The following is a 24,850-nucleotide window of genomic DNA, read 5'->3' on the forward strand; positions in this document are numbered from 1 at the left end:
TGCCTTTATCACAAGCTTTTCATACAAGACCTCATGGCAGTCGTCTCGGCTAACCTGTGTATAGAACACCTCGCACAGGTCATCGTAAAAGTGGCGTTTCACCGCATGCCCGCACAACTACATTTCATGAGTCATTCTTCGCAAGCACTGTTCACAACTGGAATCATCCCTCATCAGTGATCCTGTAAGCTTCAATACTGCCATCGAAGAACCTGTCTAATCATAGCCATGTATACCACTAGCCTGTCGCCATTTATCACTGTGCACAAGCCCATTCCTTCTGTAAAGTCTTGCATTAGGACCTCTGAGGTATCAATAAACATATAAATAAAAGCATGGTTGATAAAGATTCCTTACAATATGGGAACTGTGATTATGTTCGGCAGAAATATATATATATGTAACTGGATCATGTTGAACGGTGTTACGCTTGAGCTTGGCACAATTGTCTTTCCTGTGATATTGAACTTAGAAATTAGGATACTGAGTGATAACACTGACATGGTGGTAGACTGAACTTAGAATTTGATTGCAGTATTCCTTTCTTTGCATTCATCCTAAATGCAGGGGTGGAAGTGCTGCTTCATTCTGCTCCAGCCTGCTTTCCCTGCTACAAACTTGCTCCAACTCGACTGCATCAATGTTCTGACATTAAATTTAGTGGAGCACGGTTTTGCCGCACAGTGGGCCATTACTGGTTTGACAGCAAGAACCGCAATCCGAGACAATTAAGTTAAGCGACTATGAGAAGCGCAGCTGGGCAATGGTCTGTTATGAGTTCTGTATACAGGGTATGTGGTTGGTGTAGTCAAAACGATGGCAGCACACCGGTAATGCATCTCACCCGAGCATAATACATATAAAATTTTAATATTACTTTTAGTATGCAGCATAATGTTTGCTTATAAGCAAATTTGAGGAATTCGTTACGGAAAATGTTCTGTGCACTTGATATAGCACCTACTCCCGGCCTTTTGAATCGCCTGTGGTGAAAGAAATGAGATCAGCGAGTGAAGCAGGCGCACCAAACTACTATGAGGTAGCGAAGCACTGGAAGTGGTAGACGAATATGTTTACTTAGGACAGGTAGTAACCGCAGATCTAGATCATGAAAGGGAAATAACTAGAAGAATAAGATTGGGATGGAGTGGATTTGGTAAGTATTCTCAGATTATGACTAGTATCTTACCGGTATTGCTCAAGAGGAAGGTATACAGCAGTTGCATCTTACACTTACTCACCTATGGAGCTGAAACATGGAGGCTAACGAAAAGGGTTCTATTTAAGTTGAGGACAACGCAGATGACTATGGAATGAAAAATGGAGGTGTAACATTAAAAAATAGGAAGCACATAGAGTGAGTGAGAGAAATAACTTGAGTTAATTACATTCTAGTGGAAATCAAGAAGATGAAATGGGCATGGGCAGGGCATGTAATGCGTAGAGAGGACAACCGATGTTCGCTTAGGGTAATAAACGATTCCAAGGGAAGCAAATCGTCGCAGGGGACAGCAGAAAGTTAGGTGAGCGGATGAGGTTAAAAAGTTTGCAGGAGTAAAGTGGATGCAGCTAGCACAGGTAGAGGAGTATGGGAGAGGCCTTCACCCTGCAGTTGGTATAGTCTGGCCGATGATGACTATGAGCCATTGGAAACTTGTCCAGCTGCAACGAACTACACGGTTTGTTTGTAGCGATTCTGCTGTGAATACAAGCAGGTGCTTCACCATCTAGCCTGTTATGCCTACGACAGACAAAAGCACACTTGGAACTCTTATGGAGGTGATGCCACTTAGGTGCCAGTCACTAAATGTGTTTTCAAAAGTGTTGGAAAGTCATACAGGGCCTATCGCCAGTGTGTTGAAACTAAGATAGCTCAAGCAATAATTTGAGCAGCCACAGAGGGCCATAAAGTAATGAATTTGAAGGGGAAAAAGGCTATACTTAAAGTGCCACCTATCTTCCCTGAAGGCGTTACTGGCCAGTACCCAGAAATTTATCGGCACAGGCGCACGATCAAAAAGAATATGCACAAGATAGAAAGCAGAAATGTACTGTTGATTGATGTGAACTTCAAACTAGTGGCAATACTTGAGTGCATCAAAGTGGTGAAGTCTACCTTTGAATCTTACAAAACAGTTAAATCTCTTAGTTAAACGATCTTCAATTATGAAGTGTAGAAGGCAGCATTCCATTTGCTGCTATTTAACCCTTTGACTGGTTTTGCCGTACAGGTGCTGCGGCTGCATGCCGTCCCGCGGCGTTTTTGCAGTACGGGTATTGCGCTAAACGCATAGCGTTTGAAATAGTTCGACATTGGAGGTGATTTATTTTTTTTTCGGAATATTCGACAGTCAGAGAGTTAAGTGAGGAAGCTAGAATTCTATTATTAAAAGCGAGTCTAGAATCTTGCTCCAAGACATAATGTGATTGCTCCAAAACTCTAGTTTTATTGCTTCAAAGCTGCTCCGAAGTTACTTTATTACTGCTCCCTGAGCTGTTCTAAAATGCTTGAGCCTGCTTCCACCTGTGTAAATATGATTACTTTTTTCCACTGTATGGCGCTTCAATCAAGAAAAAGCTCGATTATAATTTCTTTTCCGTGTTTTTTTGTTTGTGTGACTAAACTATTTAAACTAATATTCTGCCTTAAGGTCTAAACCAACTTAATAATCTCCTTAATAATAAGCGAAGCATATAAGCAGAAGGAGCGATCATTTTCACTTTGACATTAGATGTTGCAGAAAGTAAAGTTCATCATGGTTGACAGCAAAGTCTTATTCATTGTAATAAATTTATGGCTGTATCAATACTTGTGCATGTTACTTTTGGAATGAGGTCTTTGAGATTGAGATGTGGTCAGAGGTAGGGAGATGAACACAGCACTGACTGTCAACTGAGGTTTATTGCAAAACGGAGGAATTTATGCACATTTTCATGACATGTGACTCAGCCGAAGTCAAAACGTCATATACACGTATACCAGTTTTCTCTCCTAACAAAGCATTGACAAAAAAAAAAGTAACAATAAACAAGAAATCACAAAAATCCAAAACGCAAGTGAAGTAGTATACACCATGAGCAAGCACATGCCTCACCGCTAAACATTCGATGAAGACAAATGAAAAAGCCAGGTTGAGCTGTATATGGGCTTCTGTTGTCAAAATGTAAAGTATGAAGGAGCAGGATTAAGTCGTGTCGTTAGCCTTAAAAGCCACCAGATATAGAACCGAAAACTGCCATACAAGAAAAGATATAACATACTAAGCATTTTGAGTAAGCCTACGCTACTTACAGGATCTCAAGTTCTTTTTCACTGAGCATTATCGAAGGTGCATTGATGCACAAGCCCTTTTTCTGTTTGATGTCTCTTGCCTCCAGAATCTCTCTTGTAATCTGCTTGTTGCTTCTACCAATAATCTTTGTTTTGTGAAGCCCAGTGCTTAAAGTCTGGCTCAATCGGAGGGGGTCTGTAGTGATTCTAGCATTGGTGGAAAGGGAAATAGAGAAAGTGGCTGGTTGCCTGTTTTGCAAATTGTTTTATACAAAGGGGAGAAATCATCATTTTTCTCCATCTCTGGTTTTTATTAATACTCAATGTGAAACTGTTGTAACGGTAGAGAAAAAATCTTCCAATTACACCACTGACAAGAACAAAACAATGGTTACCTGGTTTGTATTCTTACAGTCCTCATGCTTGAATTCAAGCTTGTGGGGATCTCGGACCCCTCTTAAATATTATGGGGGGGGGGTCTCTGACTCACCCCCTGGCTTTAAGCCCTGTAGAAGCCAGCGCATACAACCTGTGCACCTGCTGCAGTGCAAAGCAACGTTTCCTTCGCAGATGTTTCTTTTTCGCAAGTTTTTCATAGGTATAATTGTGTTCTCAGAGCCGTTCATTGAGGCATCTACCCGTTTGTCCAATGTAACGTTTCCCACAGCTTAATGGGATCTCATACACCACACCTGTGCTGCAGGGTACAAATAAAGTCTGGTGTTTTATGCTACATGCGTGTCGCTGCACACCACAAGTTTGAGTGATCCTACAAAGCTTCGATAGCTTTTCCGAAGCTGTAAAAACTACTCCGATATTTACTTTTTTGCCTATTCGTTTCAAATCATGCGATATGCTATGCAGATAGGGTATTGCAACCAGATTTTGTTGTTGTATTCTGTCCACTGTGTTAGGCATAGCTTCCTTGCTGTTTGTTTTCATTTCTTTATAGGTTCCTTCAGCAACTGAGATGACACCATGTTCCCGATAGCCGGCTTCTTTCAACCTGTCAATTTGACGAATGAAGCTGCTTTCCAGGCATTTTCGAGATTATCTCATTCTTCTTTTGACACCTCTTCCTTTCTTCTGTCACTAAATCTCATGTCAAACGTAAAATGGGAACAAATTTTCTCACCATCCTGGCACATTTCATTTTCCTCACTTTGTTTCCCGACCTGGTGGGCTTGGCTAGTCTTGCATCAGCTGATGGACTGGTTGGCCTTGGTGACCCATACTCAGGACATTCTCGGTGCCTAATACTCCGTGTCATTAAAGTTTCTTCCTCCTTCTCCCAGTGCATTTCTTTCTTTACCGTTTCCACCTAAAGCATCTTGTCCCAACTATATCTCTCATTTGCATTAACCTAGAACACTGCTTTTCCTTTGCACCATTGCCATTCAGTCCCCCATTCATCTTGACTCTCCTCTTTTTAATTGGTGTACCTGACTGGAGTCCTCCATGTCAAAGTGACAGATGGCCCTGGTTCTACAAGTTGCAAACCTCTTTGGCACTCATTTTTGTAGCCAAATAAAGTTTATTACTACTACTTCTACTAGGTCTTGAAGTACAGTTTAAAGAGTTGAGGAAAGGTCTACAGGGACCAGCATAGCTGAGAGCGAAACTTAAACAACACAATTAGACCTTAAACGTGGGTCATTTTATTTTGCAGTTCATAACTTATATTTTGGATAGTTCCAATGAAGCTCTGAATGGTCGCTTTTGATCGTGCTTCTATACCTTAACATTTCTAACTGAAGGTATGAATGCATTCTAGAAAAGAAAGCAAAAGCCTTCAGGGCTAGGCTTTTTTTGTGCTTCTAAGTGTTGCAATTTTTTAGAAAAATTTGGCATTGGCAGAACAGCCAAGTTGAGTATTAAATTTGGGTAAAATGAATTCTGCTTTAACCATACACTCTAAAATTGCCCAGTACTCTTGCTGAATTTTGGGGGTGCTATTAAAATCACTTGTTTTGACATTTCAAAAGCCTTTTTCCGTTTCTTCTTTGGCTGCATATACTGCAGCTAAGTCTCTTGATTTTAAGCGAGTATCTCAATTTTAAGCCACTTTTGATGACTCAGTACTCGCGCCGTTTCCTTTCTTAGAAATTTTTGCCTCAAATTCAAGTTAGTTTTTTATTTCATACAAAGAGGAAGCAGCCACAGTTAAGCAATTACTGTAAGTGTCTTGATGAGCTGGCCCATCAGGTGATGAGGAATGCTTTGTATATACTGATTCACTAAATGAGAAGCATGGGCATGTTCAACTCAAATAAAATTAGCTACCTTTTCTTAATCTTTAAAAAGAATTTGATACAGTGACCCTTAAGATTTTAACTACCAAACTGATCTACTTAATTGTCTTCTGCTGTCCATTTATTGCTATTCTTATGAATTTTTGCATCAGAATAAACAACCAAATCAAACCTGGTGACAATGTATCAGTAAAGGGGGTTGTAAAGGGTGGGGTTTATTCCATCTCCCATACTTTTTTCCTTAATTTAATAACACAAGCCCCAAAATTTAAACTTCCACGAGTTTGTCCTTCTAGAATGAACAAATTATGTCACTAAGTGTTCTGACAATGCAGTTTCAGTGAATAAGAATCTGTTGACACCATGCAGGGGGTCATGCCGACGCCCATATCAGTATCTATATCAGTGTAAACTTTCCCAAAACATAATTCTGTTGGCGTATTTAGCGCAAGAAATTTTTATGCGCGGGCTAAATTGAAGCCACTGTGATGATCGAGCACGTACCTGGCCATAACCTCCTCTATTTTTTCGAAAAAATAGAGGAGGCTATGACCTGGCTCTCTTATGAGCCCGTTTCATATGTGCGGGTATACCTTGCTCTCGAAGCTTGCCGTCCCTCCTGTGCGCTACGAAGGAGCAAGTGACAACTTCGGAGCAGTACGCTGCCATCTACGCTACCTGCTCGGGTAGTTTCGGCCGTACACAGGCGAAACCGAAACTATACAGCGGGTGAGCGCAAATCGCCACGCTAGTCATGCATGCTGAATACGCGCCACGCACCGCCGCGGGTGTCACTCCTTTCATTATGTTCGGGAGCGCCCGGGAGGAATGGCTAGCGAAGCGATCGTACAACGTACACCCGTACATATATATGCCGCGCGCACTAAATTATCCTCGACTGAGAGGTTTCGTTTTCTGCCATGCGCGGCCTAAATTCATGTGCTAAAAGCGGGGACGATAATGGTGTTTCCAAAATTTAAAAAACTAATATAGATGTTATAATTGCGACCTCAGCAAACCTATAGCTGTTAGTAAATGAGGCGCTAGTGCGCATGACTAGTTAAAAAGCATTATCAGTTATATACCAGCGCCTGCTTAATTAATTGTTATCGCACCGCATACACGGGCACAATTAAAAGCCTCCAGCCGAACCAACCCGTGAAACTGCATGTTAATTCTGCAATGCCCGCAGTCCCGGCATAGTTTCTTTTTTCACGACTCGCACCCGCAGCAGCGGAGGCTGCAACGAATTGCATGCCGCCCGTAAGCGTGTGCGTGCTTCGTCGATCGGCATTGCAGTGCACCGTTGTGATCATTTAAGAGCCAACAGATCCCGTACGTCTTTGTTGGCCAGCGTGTATAAACGAACTGTCTGGCGACTCGAGCAGGGTAAGCCATGCTAATTCGACCAGGAGGCGACTTCGTGCCAGGAATTGCATGGTTGCGATTTTATAGAAAGTCGAGATTGAATTGCGATGGCCCAGTGGAAGCTAGGTGGAACGGGACTGCATGGCCATGTCGCAAAAACGTAGCAGCCGCGGGCAAAACCAAGCACCCAACAACGCAACAGTGTCTTCTGCAGTCCCCCCCCCCCCCCTCCCCCGTTGTGCTGGTGCAGTTGGCGTACTCGACTTCTGTGTCCAAGGGTGTGGGATTCAATCCTGACTGGGGTGACTGCTTTTCGATGGGAGCGAATACTAACAAGGCGCCCGCGTGTACTGCGCGGTACGGTAAAACCCCAGCTAGATGGTCGAAATTCTCGGAGCCTTCCACTATATACGGCGTATGTCATAGCCTGATCGAGTTGCTTCGGGACCTCATTAAACCAAACCAAACCATCTTTTGCAGTGCAGTTTAATTCGTCCCCCACCTCGCATACACAGCATATGTAACGCGACTCATTCGAACATTTGACCTCGATAGCTATTATTCGAACTGAAGTGGAAGCGCGAATTTTCATGTGGCACTTGATCTCAGTGCGTGGTTATGCATATGTTTGTTGTGAACATAAAATATGGAAAAAGAAGTAAATTTTTTTTACTATATATTTTGCGCGGCCGGATTTACAAGCAATGGTATATCCAGCAGCCAAATGACCATTTATATCGAACAATTTGTTCAAATTATTCCATGTTGGTCTCTAACAAATCCAGTGCTAAAGATATGCATCAGAGTGAATCGCCGAACTTTCATCCTCTGATGTGCTCTTTATTCGCTTCGCCGGTTACGCGACTGCCATAGGGCTGCGCTGTAAACTAAAGTCGATAAAATATTTTATGTGCTCAATTTGTAGAGATGGCTTACCTGCTTATAGTGCAGTAATCAGCGAAAATTGATGGCCATTAGCAACCAAACTGGAAAGAGGGTTGAATCCATGCCGCGGAGGGCGTGGCGTCGCTAGGAGAGTCGACGGCGACGATGCGCCGGCCGACAGCTGCCAGTCGATGACCAGACGCATAGCATGCTTGGTTTGTAAAGGTGACCACTGCACAAGTGCTGCCGATACTTTATGTCGCAGTCGACAAGAAAGAAGTGAAAGCGATTAAGTTGACTTACGTTGCACTCTCTCCAGGCGTTTTAATTGAGCAGTAGCCCGTCCATGTTTGGTGTCAGTGCTGCGTTTTCATTTTTAGTATCAACCAAGCAGCTCGATTAGATCACTATTAATTGTGCGGGAGTATATATGACAAACACTAAGTGATGACTAGATATATCAAATTTTCTTTATTAAAAATAGTAGTTGGCAGGGCCCTTACCTGCAGGTATACTTAAAGCCTGATAGCATCTGGTTTAAGCACCCTTCCATATATATTTCATGGAAATCAGGTTAAGCCTAGCTGAGTCCACTTAGAAAGGTACCCTCTCGCAAAACATGGCTCGCACTTATAGAAACTAGCAGATGTCGTCCTTGCATGATGGAAACTGGCAGCTTGAAATATGAAATCTATGTGTGCCAGGAGGAATTCTATGTAATATTAAGCATTGCAATACTTTGCTTGAAAGCATGTGCTTTTTTTTTTTTTTTGCTCATTAGTTTCATTCACAGTGCACATGGGGTGTCCACTCGGAGACATTTACTCTATTTTCCTTTTCCAAAAGCTTGCTTCGTCCCCGACAGAGTACTGCCAATTTTTTCACTGTTTTAAGCTAAGAAAATTTCTCACTGCAAAATTGGAAAGTGTGCCAAGTAATTAAGTAAGGCAACAATGCTATGCTTCAGAATACTCAGGCTACTGGGGCATTAAGCTGAAAGTTTCATCATTAAAATCTTGTCAAACATGAGGATAGTCCGAAACTGAATTGATAAACTACTGATGTTAATACTGCATTTATGGTTCCAAAAATGGCTGGGATCACACGTGTATGCTGATGGTACAGTGTAGCAACTTTTGCTGTTATACGTACCTTAATTACTATTTCTCAATTTTTTGGAACGCTGTCATCTTGACAATGCTTTTTTAACTGCCAATTTTACTTACAATTACTGTGCCTAAAGGTGTGGGAAAGGTTATACCAGAAACTGAAATACACCTGAATTGAGCAAATGCAACAAATATTTGGGGGCACTTCAGCACCACTGTTAAGGAAAACATGCCACAGCATTTACGACTCCTGTATCCTCATCCCTGTACATTTAGTTAGCTACTTGTTGATTCACCGATATTAGTTTGCGCTTTTATCGCACACACCAATTTGTAAAATTACTAATTACCACATTATGTAAATGAACTCCCAACTCGCACATCTGACTTGGGATTCTGAAAGGCAACAAGTTTTTCTCATGTCAAAGGAGCTGGACCATACCATGGTCCCCATATCACACAGACCAATCCATCCAGTCATACTATCTGCCACTCATCCTTGTCGCTCAAATTGCCTTCTTTTTGGTAAATATGGCCTTTTAATGCAGTCACATTAAATTAGGCGAGGGCTTCAACTATTGTTACATAAAGAATTACTGCACACGCTTATTTTTATGCACTTTTAGTATGCTGCCTCACCATCCCAGTAGCATAGAGGTACAGCAATAGTGTATTAAGCGGGTATCCAAGGTTAGCATCTCATTGCTACAAGTATGTCACCTCGCTATTGAACACAATTCACTTTGAAGGGCCAAGATTTCAATATTTTAGTAAAGTGATTAGCACTGCCAAATGTTTGAGCATTACATGAGGTGACAGTATGGGTGTAAGTATCCCACAGACAAGGGCATTGCAATTAAGAAAGTTGGTGCTCATCTGCAAAATACTGAATCAAACCAATCTTATGCAATTCAACAAACACCGCCCACTTTGCCTTTTTGTCATCAGTCCCTGTCTGCAGTTCGAAACATCTTCATTGGGCTTACCTCTAAAAATTGTCTACGAAACATATCTGTGAACTTTTCTTACTTCACTAGTTTTGCGGATTATTTCCAGTCTCAAAAGGAATAACAAATACATGTGGTTCTATGACACATACAGTAAATGCCTTTCTAAGTAGGTTACAAAAGGGAAGTAATGCAGAAGGTAGGCAGTCTAAACATAAATGAATGTGTCAACATGGTGTTTTGGCACTGGAGTGTTTATTACTCCAATCATGTGCGTTAATAATGAATGAAAAGGCACATAAGTAGGAATACTTTATTTTGACACAGAAGCTTTGGCCAACGTGTGTGTGTGTTGCCATTACGCTCGTAAGTGAAGTGCAGACTTGTGAGTACATTGTTGAGCCAGTAGCACAGGGAGCAGTCAACTTGGGCCAGGGAATGCCATGCTTTGAAAGGTGGGCAGCTGTTGTGATCTCTCGACTAGTATCAGTCACGTGCAGGATCGGCTGTCATAGGGAGAAAAAACAAAAGAATGCAAGCTCAGAACAATAACAAAACACCCAGAGAAACTCAGAGACGTACCAAATTTAAACAAAAAGATAACAGGACTGCAGACTATGCAGCAGCTCATATATTCTAATAGTGGATTTGCATATGGTCACTACACCCTCAAAAAGGAAAGAAGCACAAATGCTGAATTCATGACTTGTCAAGTGCACCCTGTAGCATAGCTCAAGAATGAGAAAAGCCATAACAGCGAAAAAGTTACCCTAAGTAAGGCCAGTACTAGTGCTCTCTGCATGCGCGTGACAATGTATCACTGCAGTGCACATGTACAGCAGAAATGGACACCATGGGTGGTAAAGAACTGATATGAAGTTAACACTGGCCGCTGACATCAGAACAGACAGCTGATTGTGCTTTGGTATAACGCAAGCGTGCGGGCTTTGGTAGGTTGTGAGGCATATAAATAAACGTTGAGACATCTTGAAAACCATGTGTGCACATTTTCATTTGCTGCTGCATCCAAGAAGTTCCGCTTGCACTGTTCATTAGACGACATGCGTTGCTCTTGGATTGTAGCGTTCGTCGACTACACAGCATGATTCCGGAATTGCGACTGACTCAGCTGTGAACATTTCATTTTTCTAAACTTGCGAAATCCTTCCTATGGGCTGTGAAAAAGAATGAGGAACTGTTCCACCGAAATGTAGTCGCTCGCCCTCTATAACGCACATGATGGCAGCCATAAGTCATTTTGTGCCAAACAGTAATTTCCATACAAGTAACAAAAAGTTCTCAAACTATGTGACAGGACCATAGCTATTTACTTTGAGGGTGGCCACAGCAAACAGGCAACAACCACAAGATGGCCAAATCGCTCACCGAACTACAGCACCACAACAGTTGCTACAATGCTAGCATCATAAAACCTCTGGCTGTCTTTGATATATGGTCCTCATCACAAATACACCAGTTCATGTTGTTAAGGAGGCTGTCCATGAGCATCATACTTCTCAAAGCAGCTAAAAAATATTGCAAACAGAGACCAACACTTGACTTTAAGTGCAGTAGCAGCACTACTAACATTCAGTGTGTTAGTGGAGTATAGACACCCTGAAAGAAACAGATAAGACAAAAATTCAATTATAAATTATTTAGTGGTTGAAGATAAAAACCAGGTGATGATATGTACAGAGCAATGTCTTGCATGTCGTTAACAAGCAAAATGCGACCAAGATTAGGTGCATATGCTCCTGTAAGATGAAGTGCTGCACTGGCCTAGCCCAAGCAGTGCGGGTACCTCCAGTCAAAACGCTTTCAAGTGCCATCATCCATGAGATGGTTGCCCAATAGCAATCGGAATTTTCATAATGCAGCGTTCCTTATCTTCGGCCAGCATTTTTCACTCTTCCCAATGGATGCAACCCTCCCCAAAACTCCAAATTGAAGACATCAATTCAGTCATGCAGAATTGGCAATAATGACCTGAACCACAAACCAACTTGGAGAGGTGGAAGTAGGCTCGAGCACTTTGAAGCTATAAAGCGGAAGTTTTGAAGCATTCAAATTGTTTTGGAGCACGTTCTAAAGTCAAATGATTTTATTAGCTGAATTTTTTATACCTGACATACCAAAATAACCTATTTGATTCCTTTTTATTCAAAGATCAATGCATTGGTGAAAATACAAGACTAACAGCCAAAACATGTACAGATGTTTAAAATAACACAAATGACCTTAGCAACAATTTGGAACAAACTAGCAGAAAATGCAATGCTTGTTTCTATACTTGATGCCCGAACGATAAGTTTGACTAAAAATATGACTCTTTTAGCTTGAGAAATGTGGACTATACCAATATGATGTGCTCAAGCACCACTGGACTAGTTCGGAGTTCACATCAATAAGCAGCATATTTCCACTCCCTATCTTGTGCACATAATTTTTTTTATCCATGCCTGTTCTGATAAAATTTCCAAGGCACTGGTCAGTAATCCCTTCAGTGAGGATAGATTGCACTCAAGGGTAGCCCTTTCCCCCTTCAGATGCCCTACTCCATGGCCTTCTGTCAGTAGCTTCTCACGTTTTCGCTTGAGTGGCACCGGAGCTTCCTTAATTTTAACACGTTAATGATGGGCCCTGCATGCCTGCCCAACACTTGTGACATTTCTAATGATTGACGCCTTCATGGTGTCACACCCATAATACTGTATGTTTTTGTCTGACGTATGTTTGACAAGCTTATTAACAAAGAGGTTCAATGAAATAGATCTACGACTACCAGAAACGAGGCTCATGCTGGTCTGGCTTATGGGATTTAACGTCCCAAAGCAACACAGGCTATGAGAGGCTCATGCTCTTCTATTTAGCAGAAAAGAAAAAATATATAAAGGCCCTGTTACTACACAGGTATGCAAACCAACAGAATGAAATTGAGGAAAGCATATAATTAACTAATAAAAAAAATCTGCAGTGGTGATGAACGGTAATTAGTAGTGTCATCATCATCAGCCTGATTATACCCACTGCAGGGCGAAGGCCTCTCCCATATTTTTCCACTTAACCCGGTTCTGTGCTAGCTGCATCCACTTGACCCCTGCAAACTTCTTAATCTCATCCGCCCACCTAACTTTCTGCCGCCCCCTGCTACGCTTTCCTTCCCTTGACATCCAGTTTGTAACCCTCAGCGACCATCGGTTATCCTCTCTTCGCACTACATGTCCTGCCCATGTCCATTTCTTCTTCTTAATTTCTACTAGAATGTCGGTAACTTGAGTTATTTCTCTGACCCACTCTGCACACTTTCTATCTCTTAATGTTACCCCTACCATTTTTCGTTCCATAGCCCTCTGGGTTGTCCTCAACTTAAGTAGAACTCTCTTGGTTAGCCTCCACGTTTCAGCCCCATAGGTGAGTACAGGCAAGATGCAACTGTTGTATACTTTCCTCTTGAGCGATACCGGTAAGCTGCTAGTCATAATCTGCGAGTGCTTGCCAAATGCGCTCCATCCCAGTCGTATTCTTCTTGTTATTTCCTTTTCGTGGTCCGGGTCTGCGGTTACTACCTGTCCTAAGTAGACATATTCGCCTACTACTTCCAGTACTTCGCTACCTAATGTAAATTGCTGTTCCTTCCCGAGGCGGTTGAACATTACCTTAGTCTTCTGCACATTGATTTTCAAGCCTACCATTCTACATTTCCTGTCTAGGTCATCAATCATTATTTGCAGTTCATCCCCCGAGTTGCTTAGCAAGGCAATGTCATCAGCAAATCGCAGATTACTGAGGTATTCTCCATCTACCCTTATCCCTAACTGCTCCCATTCCAAGTCTCTGAATACTTCCTCTAAACAAGCTGTGAATAGTACTGGGGAGATTGTGTCTCCTTGCCTAACACCTCTCTTTATGGGAATTTTGTTACTTTCTTTATGCAGAACTATGGTTGCTGTGCAGCCGCTATATATATCTTCCAGCACTTTCACGTATGGCTCGTCTACCCCCTGATTTCGCAATGCCTGCATCACCGCCGAGGTTTCAACTGAGTCAAATGCTTTTTCGTAATCAATGAATGCTATGTATAAGGGCTGGTTATATTCCGAGCATTTTTCTATCACCTGATTGATGGTATGGATATGATCGATAGTAGAGTACCGTTTCCGAAACCCTGCTTGATTGCAGTCTAAGGTTGTCCTGATTCTATTAGCGATTACCTTAGTAAATACCTTATACGTAACAGACAGTAAGCTGATTGGTCTGTAATTTTTAAGGTCCTTAGAGTCCCCTTTCTTGTGAATGAGGATAATATTTGCATTCTTCCATGGTTCCGGTACCGTCGATAACACCAGGCACTGCGTATACAGGGTGGCCAGGTTTTCTAGCACGATATCCCCCCCGTCCTTCAGCAAATCTGTAGTTATCTGATCCTCTCCAGCTGATTTCCCCCTTTTCATAGTTTCTAGTGCTTTCTTGACCTCGTCCTTAGTCACTGGTGGAACGTCTGACTGTTTTTCCCTACCGCCAATCTCATTACGGTCCTGACTACTTTGGCTACTGTAGAGATCTGTATAGAACTCCTCGGCTACTTTGACTATCTTTTCCATATTAGTGATGACGTTGCCCGCCTTGTCCCTTATCGCATACATCTGGTTTTTGCCTATGCCCAATTTCTTCTTTACCGTTTTAAGGCTTCCCCCGTTCTTTACAGCATGCTCAATTTTCTCCATGTTATACTTCCTAATATCGGCCATCTTGCGCTTATTGATTAGCTTTGATATCTCGGCCAATTCGATCTGGTCTGTTGGATTGGAAGCTTTCATACTCTGGCGTTTCTTAATCAAATCTTTCGTCTCCTTAGACAGCTTACCGGTATCCTCTCTAACTATCCTACCGCCTACTTCTACCGCGCACTCAGTAATGATATCTCTGAAATTATTGTTCCTTGCCTCCAGGGTAATGTCGCCATCCTCAGTTAGAGCTGAAAACCTATTCTGTAGCGAGATCCTGAACTCTTCTGCCCTCCCCCTCACCGCTAATTCGTTGATGGGTTTCTTTCTTACTAATCTGTTGCGTTCCTTCTTCAGATTTAGGCTAATTCGGGACCTCACCATCCTGTGTTCACTGCATCGCACTTTCCCGATTACCTCTACATCTTGCATAATGGCGGGGGTTGAACACATTATGAAGTCTATTTCATTTTTAGTCTCTCCGTTAGGACTTTTCCATGTCCATTTCCGGTTCTTCCGTTTGCTGAAGAAGGCATTCATGATTCTTAAGTTATTGCGCTCTGCAAACTCAACTAGTAACTCCCCCCCGCTATTCCTAGAACCAATGCCATAGTCACCTACTACCTTGTCTCCTGCCTGTTTTTTCCCTACCTTGGCATTGAAATCGCCCATTAGTACAGTATACTGCGTCTTTACTTTTCGCATTGCCGATTCTACATCTTCGTAGAAGCTTTCAACTGCCTGGTCATCATAACTACATGTAGGTGCATAGGCCTGTACAACCTTCAGTTTATACCGCTTATTAAGCTGAATTACGATGCCTGCAACCCTCTCATTAATACTATAGAATTCATCTATATTACCCGCTATATACTTATTGACAAGGAAGCCTACTCCTAGTTGTCGCCTCTCTGGTAAGCCTCGATAACACAGTACATGCCCATCTTTCAGTACAGTATATGCCTCATTCGGCCTCCTAACCTCACTAAGCCCTATGACATCCCATTTGATGCCCTCTAGTTCCTCTAATAGCACTGCTAAGCTAGCTTCACTAGCTAGGGTTCTAGCATTAAACGTTGCCAAGGTCAGTTTCCAATGGCGGCCTGTCCAGCGGAGCCAGACTTCCTTAGCACCCCCTGCTGCGTCACAGGTCTGACCGCCGCCGTGGTCAGTTGTTCCGCAGCCGCTGGTGACTGAGGGCCGGGGTTTTATGGAGCTTATCATAGGAGGTTGCGGCCAATTACTGCACCAGGGTGGCCAACTCCTGTTCTGGTGAGGGAGTGCGTTGCCGGAGGTGTTCACCGGCATCAGGTCGCACCCCAAACCTGTTTATGCAATTCCATCAACACGCGGATTTTTTTTTTTTCTTTCACCCGGTGGAGAATTGCGCGGCACCGGGATTTGAACCCCGGTCCTCTTGCATGCGAGGCGGATGTTCTACCGCTACGCCACCGCTGCACCTCTTGTATCTACTGTCAAATGAAAAATACCCCCCCCCCCCCCCCCCCCCCCATTGCAAACTAGAAAAACAAAAACAAGAAACATGCCACCGTTGAGGTCCGAGACCTGCACATTATGCATCCCATGCTTTACAAACTAGCTACAATGATGGCTATGCAATCTTTTATTTTCAAGCTATTTATGTTGCATGTATCCCAACATAGACAGCGTTCACCAGTGCTCAACTAAACCGCAGCAGCAGACGTGGGAATGCCCCGTAAATACAGCAACAAGGTTAACAACTGGGCGAGTTGGTAATCATTCATTCAGCCAAAAGACTAGACACAGAGAAGCCAGCCTCATCTCGTTAGCTTCTATTCTCCGTCTCGTTTTTTGGCTGGTTTAAAATAAAATACAGCAAGTGCCAAGTAGAACATGATATGGAGTGTGGTGTCTGAAGGGTTGTGTATGAACGAGCCGCGCTGGCGCGGCGCGCCACTGCTCGTAGTGTGCCCAACCTCTAACAGGCAGTGAGACTCACGGATTCGGGCAGTACGGCCAGTGCGACTCTTTCGTCTTCCCACGACAACTCTAAACTGTTAGAAATACGCTGAAAAAGAATGTATTAGTTTAGGCTGTTCACAGTCTCCAAACACACCACGAAATATGTCAGCTGTATTGCATTTCGCTTCTGCTCAAGGGGGGACATGGCTCTGAAAATTATTTTCCAAGTTTTGACCAAATTTGATAAAACCTGGCATTCTGATTCAGTTTCTTGCACTGATTTCAAACATGTAACCAATTTTCTAGCTGCCCAATTAGTTCAAGAGATAATGAAATTGTTCATAATTTGCAGAAATAATGAAAAATAACAGCACTACTAAAAATTCACATGGACACTTTGCTAGGTACTAGAAAGCGTAATGAATACAATGTTAGGAGCATTTTTTTATTTAACAAATATTAGCGATGTTATAGCAGTTCAGAGTTTTCAATTTTGCTCTAAATAAGACAGGAAGGCACTCACATTTGGAACAGTGAACTGCTATAACATCGCTAATATTTGTTATACCAAAGTGCGCCTAACATTATATTCGTTATGCTTTCTAGTACCTAGCAAAGTATTCATGTGAACTTTTTGTAGTGCAGTTATTTTTTCATGAACAATTTCATTTATCTTTTGAACTAATTGGCCAATTGGAAACCTAATTACATATTTGAAATCAGGGCAAGGAACTAAATCAGACTACCAGATTTTATCAAATTTGTTGAAAAACGTAGGAAAAATAGCTTTAAGAGCCATGTCCCCCTTAAAAGCAACCAGTTTGGCCATGATTTCAATTCGTGAAATCACATTCAATTAGACAGAAAAAAAAATTGTCATCGGACTTCTTGCGAGGATGCCTTAATATTTAGACACCGTGTGCAGCAAAATATAACTGAATAAAATCCCGAGAAAACGCAAAGTAGCTTAGTGTGCGTATGTAGCCTTTACGCCATGCCAAAACTGCCGTTCGTCAAGCGTAGGTACCACCTCCTCGATTCTTCTCGATTTAATGTATCTGTGAACTGGAGGCGACAGTGGTAGAAGACAAGAAGCTCAGGCGGCGTGCCCGCCCTGTGGTGTGCGAGAGGTGCCGTTATATCATAGCTCACAACAGCACCGCCGCCAGGGCCGGCACGTGTTCTGGCTGCAATGCTCTTCGCTGATTCTGCATGTAGAAGCCCCCCCCCCCCCCCCCCTTCCTCAATTTCCTGCCGAGGAAGATGGCGCCGCTGTGGCAGCAAGGCTGTATCTGTGGTTGAGGCGTCACGAGTGTTGAACACCAACCTTGAAAAAGATCGCACCTCATCAAGCGTTCGAATATTGGCCCTTCCCAGTGGTTTGTATGAGTTTTCCAGTTCCTAGCCTCCAGTGGTATATAAAACTGACCATATGTGGAAGCGCCTTATCGCAGACCAGACTGTCTGCGCTCGCTGATAGCTGAAACAGCCTCACCTGGCGCTATTCTAATTTATTAGGCGAACTCCACGCTGCACCACACCAGCGTAACCCGTACATGGCATTTTACGCTTTAAAACATGCAAGAGCGGTGCCTGACTGCTGCTCTTTAGTCGCCGGGGGGAGTAATTTCATATATTCGTTTGTATCGTTCAATGTGGCTGGCGCACGCCTAATTGTTTACGACACTGATTGACTCTATTTAAAAATTGCTCATTCAAGATTTATTTATTTCATCGTCAAGGAGATTTCTACTCTATCAAGCCTTTGCGGCTATTTCAGATATGAGACGTTCCAATCAACAGATTAAAATGAAAACCATACCCACATTTGGTTTTGAATTTTCTCACATGGAGAATAAAAAAGTGTACATGACGCCAAAAAAACAACAAAATAGCCATGTCTCTGGAGCAATGGTCCCAAACCGGCTCAAAGTGTGAGGACGCCGTAGCAGAGGCGTCCGGATCACTTCGGCCACCCGGGATTCTTCAATGAAACTGCCATCGTTAAGTATATGCCTGCCATGCTTTCAGCTTCGGCCAAAATGCTGTCTCCCAATTAGGATCAGACTAGGGTATCCCAGCTTTAATGACTCAGCCACCGCGGTGCCGTAATAAGTAAATAAATAAGCTAAGAAGACTAAACTTCTTTCTCGGAGTGTATCATGGCTATTTCATCCATTTCGCTGCAGCGACGCCGCGAATGTGTATTTTACTCTGACAAAGTGACTATAAAGGACATCGGCCCTCTGTGTACAAGCCCGAATCCAGCTCGGACCCGTACGTTTAAGCCCACCCCGAGTCCAGCAAAAATGTTCATGTGTCGGCCCAGACGGCCCGTGGGTTGAGCCGCACCCAGCTTTTGGGCCTGTCCATGCCCACGCAGTGTCGTGTGAAGCCCGTGCTACCTTCACCTGACGCTTCTACATAAGGTTTGACGATGTTCTATTTTTTCGATTCCTGGGGCTGCCTTTCAGTGGGTCGCTTTCTACTTTTCGACGTCTGAAAGGTAGGTAAGGCAGGCAGAGAATATCGTGGGGACCGCTTCCTTTGCTAGCAACGCTTTGCAGCATATGCCCATTTAACTCTGTCGTCCATGTTTTGGACATAAACCTGGGCTCAAAGTGCCCCTCACAAACAGTGACTGTATAGCTCGGTCCTTTCCTGGTATGCCGGCCACCATAGCTGAAGTCGTTCGACATCTTTTCGCACCGAAGAAAGCTGACATTTTTCATTGCAGAATACGTAGCCTGTATTGCAGCAGTGAACAATGCACTTTTTTCCACATTACATTACATTACAACTTAGAATATACCATGATCGAAGAAAGGCTTGGAGCAGGGCGCACCGATGCACGTTGAGAACTGACTGGCAATCCTTGCGGCACCAGTTAAGTTTGCGGGCTTCGCCCAGAAGGAGATTCCGAAGGGGCGACCAAGGTCAAGGGGCAGCTTGACGCGGGCTGATTTATGACGGTCACGCAGGCGACCGCTTCTCGGAAGTGAGCCCAGAACACACGGCAGCGGGGGGGCGACGCTGCCGGCTCTGTCCGTCCCGTGCCGCGAGGGAGGCAGAGCAGTGCAAGTAGAAGGCACAGCGCAAGCGCAGTGGTTGTGGGTTCGGCGCTAACTGCTGTGTCTCCCGGTTCGAGTGGAGAGGGCGCGGAGTCCATAAATCCCGAAACGCGGCATAACACGGGCCTGGGGAGAACGCGCTGTTGACATGTCTTCACGGGAAGATGCCTGTACGTCCCTTTGAATCCGCTGCCCACGCGCAACCGACCAAGGGCAGGGATCGGAATGTTTGGGCCTGAGGTCTGAGTGTGTGTGTTTTCGGAAGTGTAACCGTCGACGCCGTTTGTCTTTGCGACTGCTTGGCGCCTCTTGTGTGGGAGGATTTTGGAGAGGGAGAAAGCACAGATGTATGTGTTTGTGTGCGCAACCACTCGCCGCGTAGTGCGTGCTTTGTGTTTGTATTACTTAACATGCATAGGAGAGGGGTATATGTGGCACAGCAATTGGCCAGCCCATTTTGAAGGACTGCATGTTATTGGCCACAGAGTGACTAGTCGTTGATTGGTCAACGGACTAGACTCGAATTTTGAGCGCTAAGGAAGGAGCTTTGGGACAGTTGGGCTCGGAGGGACGAGGGCAGACGGGTTGTTCGAGGAGGGAGGCTAGGCTGACGAAGGTCTCTAGGGACTCCGGCCTAAAGTGTAGCAGAAGGCCAAGGCTTGATTCTGCTAGCCTCTGACCTCCGATCGTGCACCCAGTTGCAGTTAGCCCTCTATGTTTTGATGTCGCATCTGACGACGTTATTGTAAATAGTTTGTAAACAAGTGTAAACAAATGTGTACAATCGAGAAGGGATGTCCTCATCTCCGCACCGCAATGTGTCGCTGAGCCACAAACGCAGCGGTGGTCACCAACACCACTCGATACGAGCGAAGGCAGAAGAAACAGCAAGAAACACCTGCTGTATAGGGAAGCCCATCTATTCCCCACGCCTTCACCCGAAGATTTTAACTGCACCCAGCGAACCTGCGGCCACCAACAGTCAACGCAGTCTCTCGGCAGCCTACGGAAATCAGAGCATCGGTATCGTCACTTACTGTTCGGTGCGGAGCGGCCCGTTCACACACTTCTAACACCATGATGTGGAGGTTGTGGGTCTGAGCCGACCAATGGCGTATGGTAGCTTTTTGCTAAACAATTACCTTTCAGACAAACTCATTATGAATTATCCATTGACCCCCTGCCATTATGGGCATAGAGCAGGGGGTCTCAAACTCATATTGCTACGTGGGCTGCATTGAGAAAGCTTTTTCTCTCATGACCCAGGAGCCAGAAATTAACAAAACAACAGGAAACAAAGTACAATAAATAACAATAAAATGAACAAAAATAAGCTAACTTCGTTTTGTCAGACCAAGCCCTCCTATTATTGCAAAAGAAAAGCAATGTGTGCTCCTTTCCACTTCAATGCTGGACAAAAGCCGCTTCAGGATCGCTCGGAGAGAGGTACTGAAATGGTACACCTGTTAATAAATACTACCACACTTATAATCCTCAAAAAAAAAAAAAAAAAAAAAAAAAAAAAAGCACACTTGGAAATAAAAGAGAAGGCAAGGATGTCTGGCTCCTTGCTTTGAAGGCATAGTGATGTCAAATGAAAGTTCACGCAGATTAAGTGGTCAACGCCTTTTCAAAAATGAACGCGTACTAACTGGTACAAAGTCTGAGTTTATTTTAGTTGGAAATTAGGGCTGGTGGTAATGCTTTAAAAAATGTCAGCTGAAAATTTTGAGCTGGCAGACTGCATCACGCAGCTCCGCGGGCCGTGCGCCAAGGCCCCTGGCATAAAAGGATAATCTTTGATGAGCGGAAAGAAAGTGTTCGATGTTGGCGAGAAGATAGTGGATGGAGTGGAGGGGCTGCATTCCCCATTCTCAGCAAGGAAAACTAGAATGCTTCTTTGCTCATCAAGTGAAGAGGATATACTTTAGGCAGGCATTGCCTCTGCTACGAAATGGGCACCACTGTAGGCAGTGTACACCTGGCCAATGCTTTAAAGGGCCACTGCTCAGGGAAGGCCCTTTTAAGCAAAGGAGCCCAGTGTTTCGATCAGGTACCGGAGATAGTCTGTGCAAAATGCTACAGTGACACGCGCGCCGCAAAGTATCGAAAATACAATTCAAAGCTATCTCATGCTCTCCTTTGGGAAGCTAGCTTCCCCGTTTCCTGCGCTGGCCCGACGGGCCCCAGTAATGACGTACATACCGCGACCGACGTCCATTGGTCCGTCTCGCTGACTGACGGGAGAAGGATGGGTGTCTACCGCTCGCTGCGCGCTTTTCCCTCGCCACGGCCAGACTGAATCTAGCGGCGAGCGCTCCCTCAGCCTTTTTTTTTTTTCTTTTTTTTCCGCGCTCGCGGAGTGCCACGCCCCACCTCCCGCCAAACGCGGAGCAGGAAGGGAAATTTGTCTTGCGGAGGCTAGACGACCTCGGGCAGGAGAGTGAAAAACCTTTGCGAGGGAACGGAAGGAGAGAAGCATGACAGAATCGGGCAATTGCGGTGGCTATAACTTCGGTATTAGTTACTCTTTTCAAAAGATTTTGCGGCCTTGCATTCTAGGGGCGAAGTCTCACAGTCACCGGGGAAGAAAATATTTTCGACCGGAGGGTGGACAGTGGGCCTTTAACAGTACCACGTGACCGTCGACTGCCCAGCGCTGCTGCGCTGGAAGATGCAGGAGTGCGAGGGCGTGCTCCCAATTCTTGCTGCTGCAGTGAACCTCGTTTGCTACGCTGCTTTGATCAATGTGAAGCAACCCTGCCACAATTGGCTGGCAGGCATGTCGGTGCCCGGAGAAGCTGTCATTGCTTGCTTTTAGCCGCAATAATATCTGCATATCATGTGAATAATATCTTCAAAGTACACACATTTCCAATAAAAAATCCAACTTGCCCCATAACTCTTGCCATCAATACTTTTGAAAAATTGTTGTATCGGTACTTTCATTGCTTAAAAAAAAAAAAAAAGAGAGAAAAGAAACCTTTGAGACAGTATCTGAAAATAGAACCAGGGACAAGTATAATATTTGGAACGTTAAAAGTTTGCACAGCTTGAATCCACAAGCACATAGCAGAGCGCTCTCAGAACTACAATATGAAACTTGATTCAAGGGGTTGCTGCCAACGGAGCAGAACAGCCAAGCAGACAACACTCGCTGAAGCAGCATGATTACATCTCCCTGCTTGTTCCCTCTCCTGATTTCCCCTTTGCTTCTGCTCGGACAGTCGACGCTCGAGTGATACTGTTAAAGAATTGGCAGGGTGTATATTCTGTGCTGCTTGTCTTGCAAGCCATTGATGCCAATCTTGCAGACCTCATTTATCTTTCACAGTGGTTTCCAAAGCTATAAAGTTCTTGCAGCAACATTGTCACACGCACAAAAAAGCAACACAACCAACCTGTGCAGGAATATCATTCGTTGGCAGCTTTGCCAGTTTTCCACAGTGAATTGAGAAGACAATATAGCGTGGTTTGATCTTCCATCTTGCGCAAACATTTGCTTGTTTTTGGAGCTAGTCTGCTTTTCTTAGTCTGAATCAACTGTTACATTGCACACTGTTTGCATTGCATTAGTTGCAACTGAGAAAGAAAGGCTGCAAACTACAAGCTGGACACTGCAGCTGCAGGAATGCTTGCTTGTTTGATTCATTCATGCACTCTATGCAAACTGGGGACCTGTGCCCAAGCATGTTCCCCATGTAAAACAAATGACCATTCGCGGTGGCACAGCAATTGTTTCGAAATTAAGTACAGGGCTCACCTTGTGGCGTTAGAGCATATGCTGCCTCCGCCTTTCATAGTCCCTTGTTCAGCCTCAGCAACCAGCAAGCACATGCTAGACTCCAAAACACATATCAGGAAGGTCCCTGCGTACCAAATATTAGACGTCAGCTTATAAGCGATGTTTACACACACAAAAGAAATTAAGACAAGTACATGTTGATGCACTTAAACACAAGGCGAAATCGCTTACCTCACCGTAATTAGAAAGGGGCCCTCATACACTTGACAGTGTGCAGTCATAAAATGAGGTATGAAATCATTACACCGCGTCATAGCAACGAGGGCCACACAAAATGATAGTACGTCGCACAAGTGGTTAGCACGTCGTGGTGCATCAAAACAAAAGCTTCCCACACAGGCCTGTGTGATCCTCGCCTTTCCTGCTTCTACGCGTTGTTTTGTCATGTCCTAGTACCTCCTAAAGTCCCTCTATCAGCTCAGAGACGTTACAATCATTAACTATTCACCCAGACAGCTGCTGAAAGCTTACCCAAGTTTCCCGCCCTTTTCAAGCGCACGCAAGACTGATAGTCAGGCGTGCTTTACATGATTGAGATTTCCGTACGGTTGGCCTAATAAACGGTATTTAACCACATGTTCCTTAGTGTCGAACTGCGTTGAGCTTTCGATTGAAACCTTCGATGATACACCTTTGGGGCGTTCGGGCCCACTGCCGGCCAAGCAGGCTCAATGGTCGTCAACAGAACATTCGGGCGCACGGAAGTTGAAACCTAAATGTAAAACTCCAGACAGCGGGTAATGACTCAATACATGCACACTGAAGTATCTAAAGAATGGAAAAAATTGTTTACGTGCCGTACAACACGAGAGCACACGGCTGACACGGCGACACAGCTCTCACGGCTCCCACCATGAAGGACGACGACCAGCCATTTTGCTACTAGAAGCAACACAAAACCCACAAAACAATAGCCGGATGTGACGTTTTTCCTAAACCGGATAAGACGTCATGGGTTGCAGGAAGCATTTCGCTGCTGCAACCGGGTCGCAGCAGACGGCGCCGATTCTTCGTGCCGAAGTTCACCAATACATGCGTAAGTACATGATCTTTCGGTCTTGATCAGAGGAGCTTTTTGCTAGATTCGATATTATACTGAACATAATAATGTATTGTTTTGGAGCATATGTTCGCCTTGTTATATACTCCTTGCATCTTTCTTTATATATATATATATAATTGGTGTGGGCGCTGATCGCGCAGGAAGACTTACTGAGCCGTTTGGAAACAAGGCTGCGGCTGGCTGCGGTGGCAGAATTGGCTCATTTTGCTGCAGTCTGGGTCCTTGGGTATCTCCTGCCCCAAAATGCTCGCCTTTTAACATGGAGGGACACTCACTATACCGATCAGGTAAGTCCAATTAGCACATATTTTGTTCGATACGACAATATACTGCAACTGTTTCTGGAGCGCGTATATATATGCGCATCTTGTTACTACGTATTTTTTTTTTTTTTATAATCGATGTTTG

The 24,850-nt window shown here is 44.1% G+C and overlaps 2 long non-coding RNA genes across 3 annotated transcripts in view; one reads left to right on the plus strand and one right to left on the minus strand.

The window, feature by feature from the left end:
* The window catches only part of LOC146202832 (uncharacterized), a 66,667-nt gene that overhangs the window by 28,052 nt on the left and 13,765 nt on the right, over nt 1-24,850 (plus strand). The window lies entirely within an intron of this gene.
* LOC146202834 (uncharacterized) lies at nt 10,125-24,272 on the minus strand. Of its 2 annotated transcripts, none has more exons than XR_014703770.1 (3): nt 24,177-24,266; nt 23,338-23,443; nt 10,125-10,338 (listed from the first exon to the last, which is right to left on the minus strand). It is a non-coding gene; the product is annotated as an uncharacterized LOC146202834 (long non-coding RNA). The 2 variants fall into 2 exon arrangements; XR_014703771.1 differs by having other exon boundaries at nt 10,127-10,338; nt 24,173-24,272.

This window comes from Amblyomma maculatum, chromosome 1 (genome assembly GCF_055883805.1).
Source record: "Amblyomma maculatum isolate TAMU_Amacu chromosome 1, ASM5588380v1, whole genome shotgun sequence".
NCBI classification, from domain to species: Eukaryota; Metazoa; Arthropoda; class Arachnida; order Ixodida; family Ixodidae; genus Amblyomma; species Amblyomma maculatum.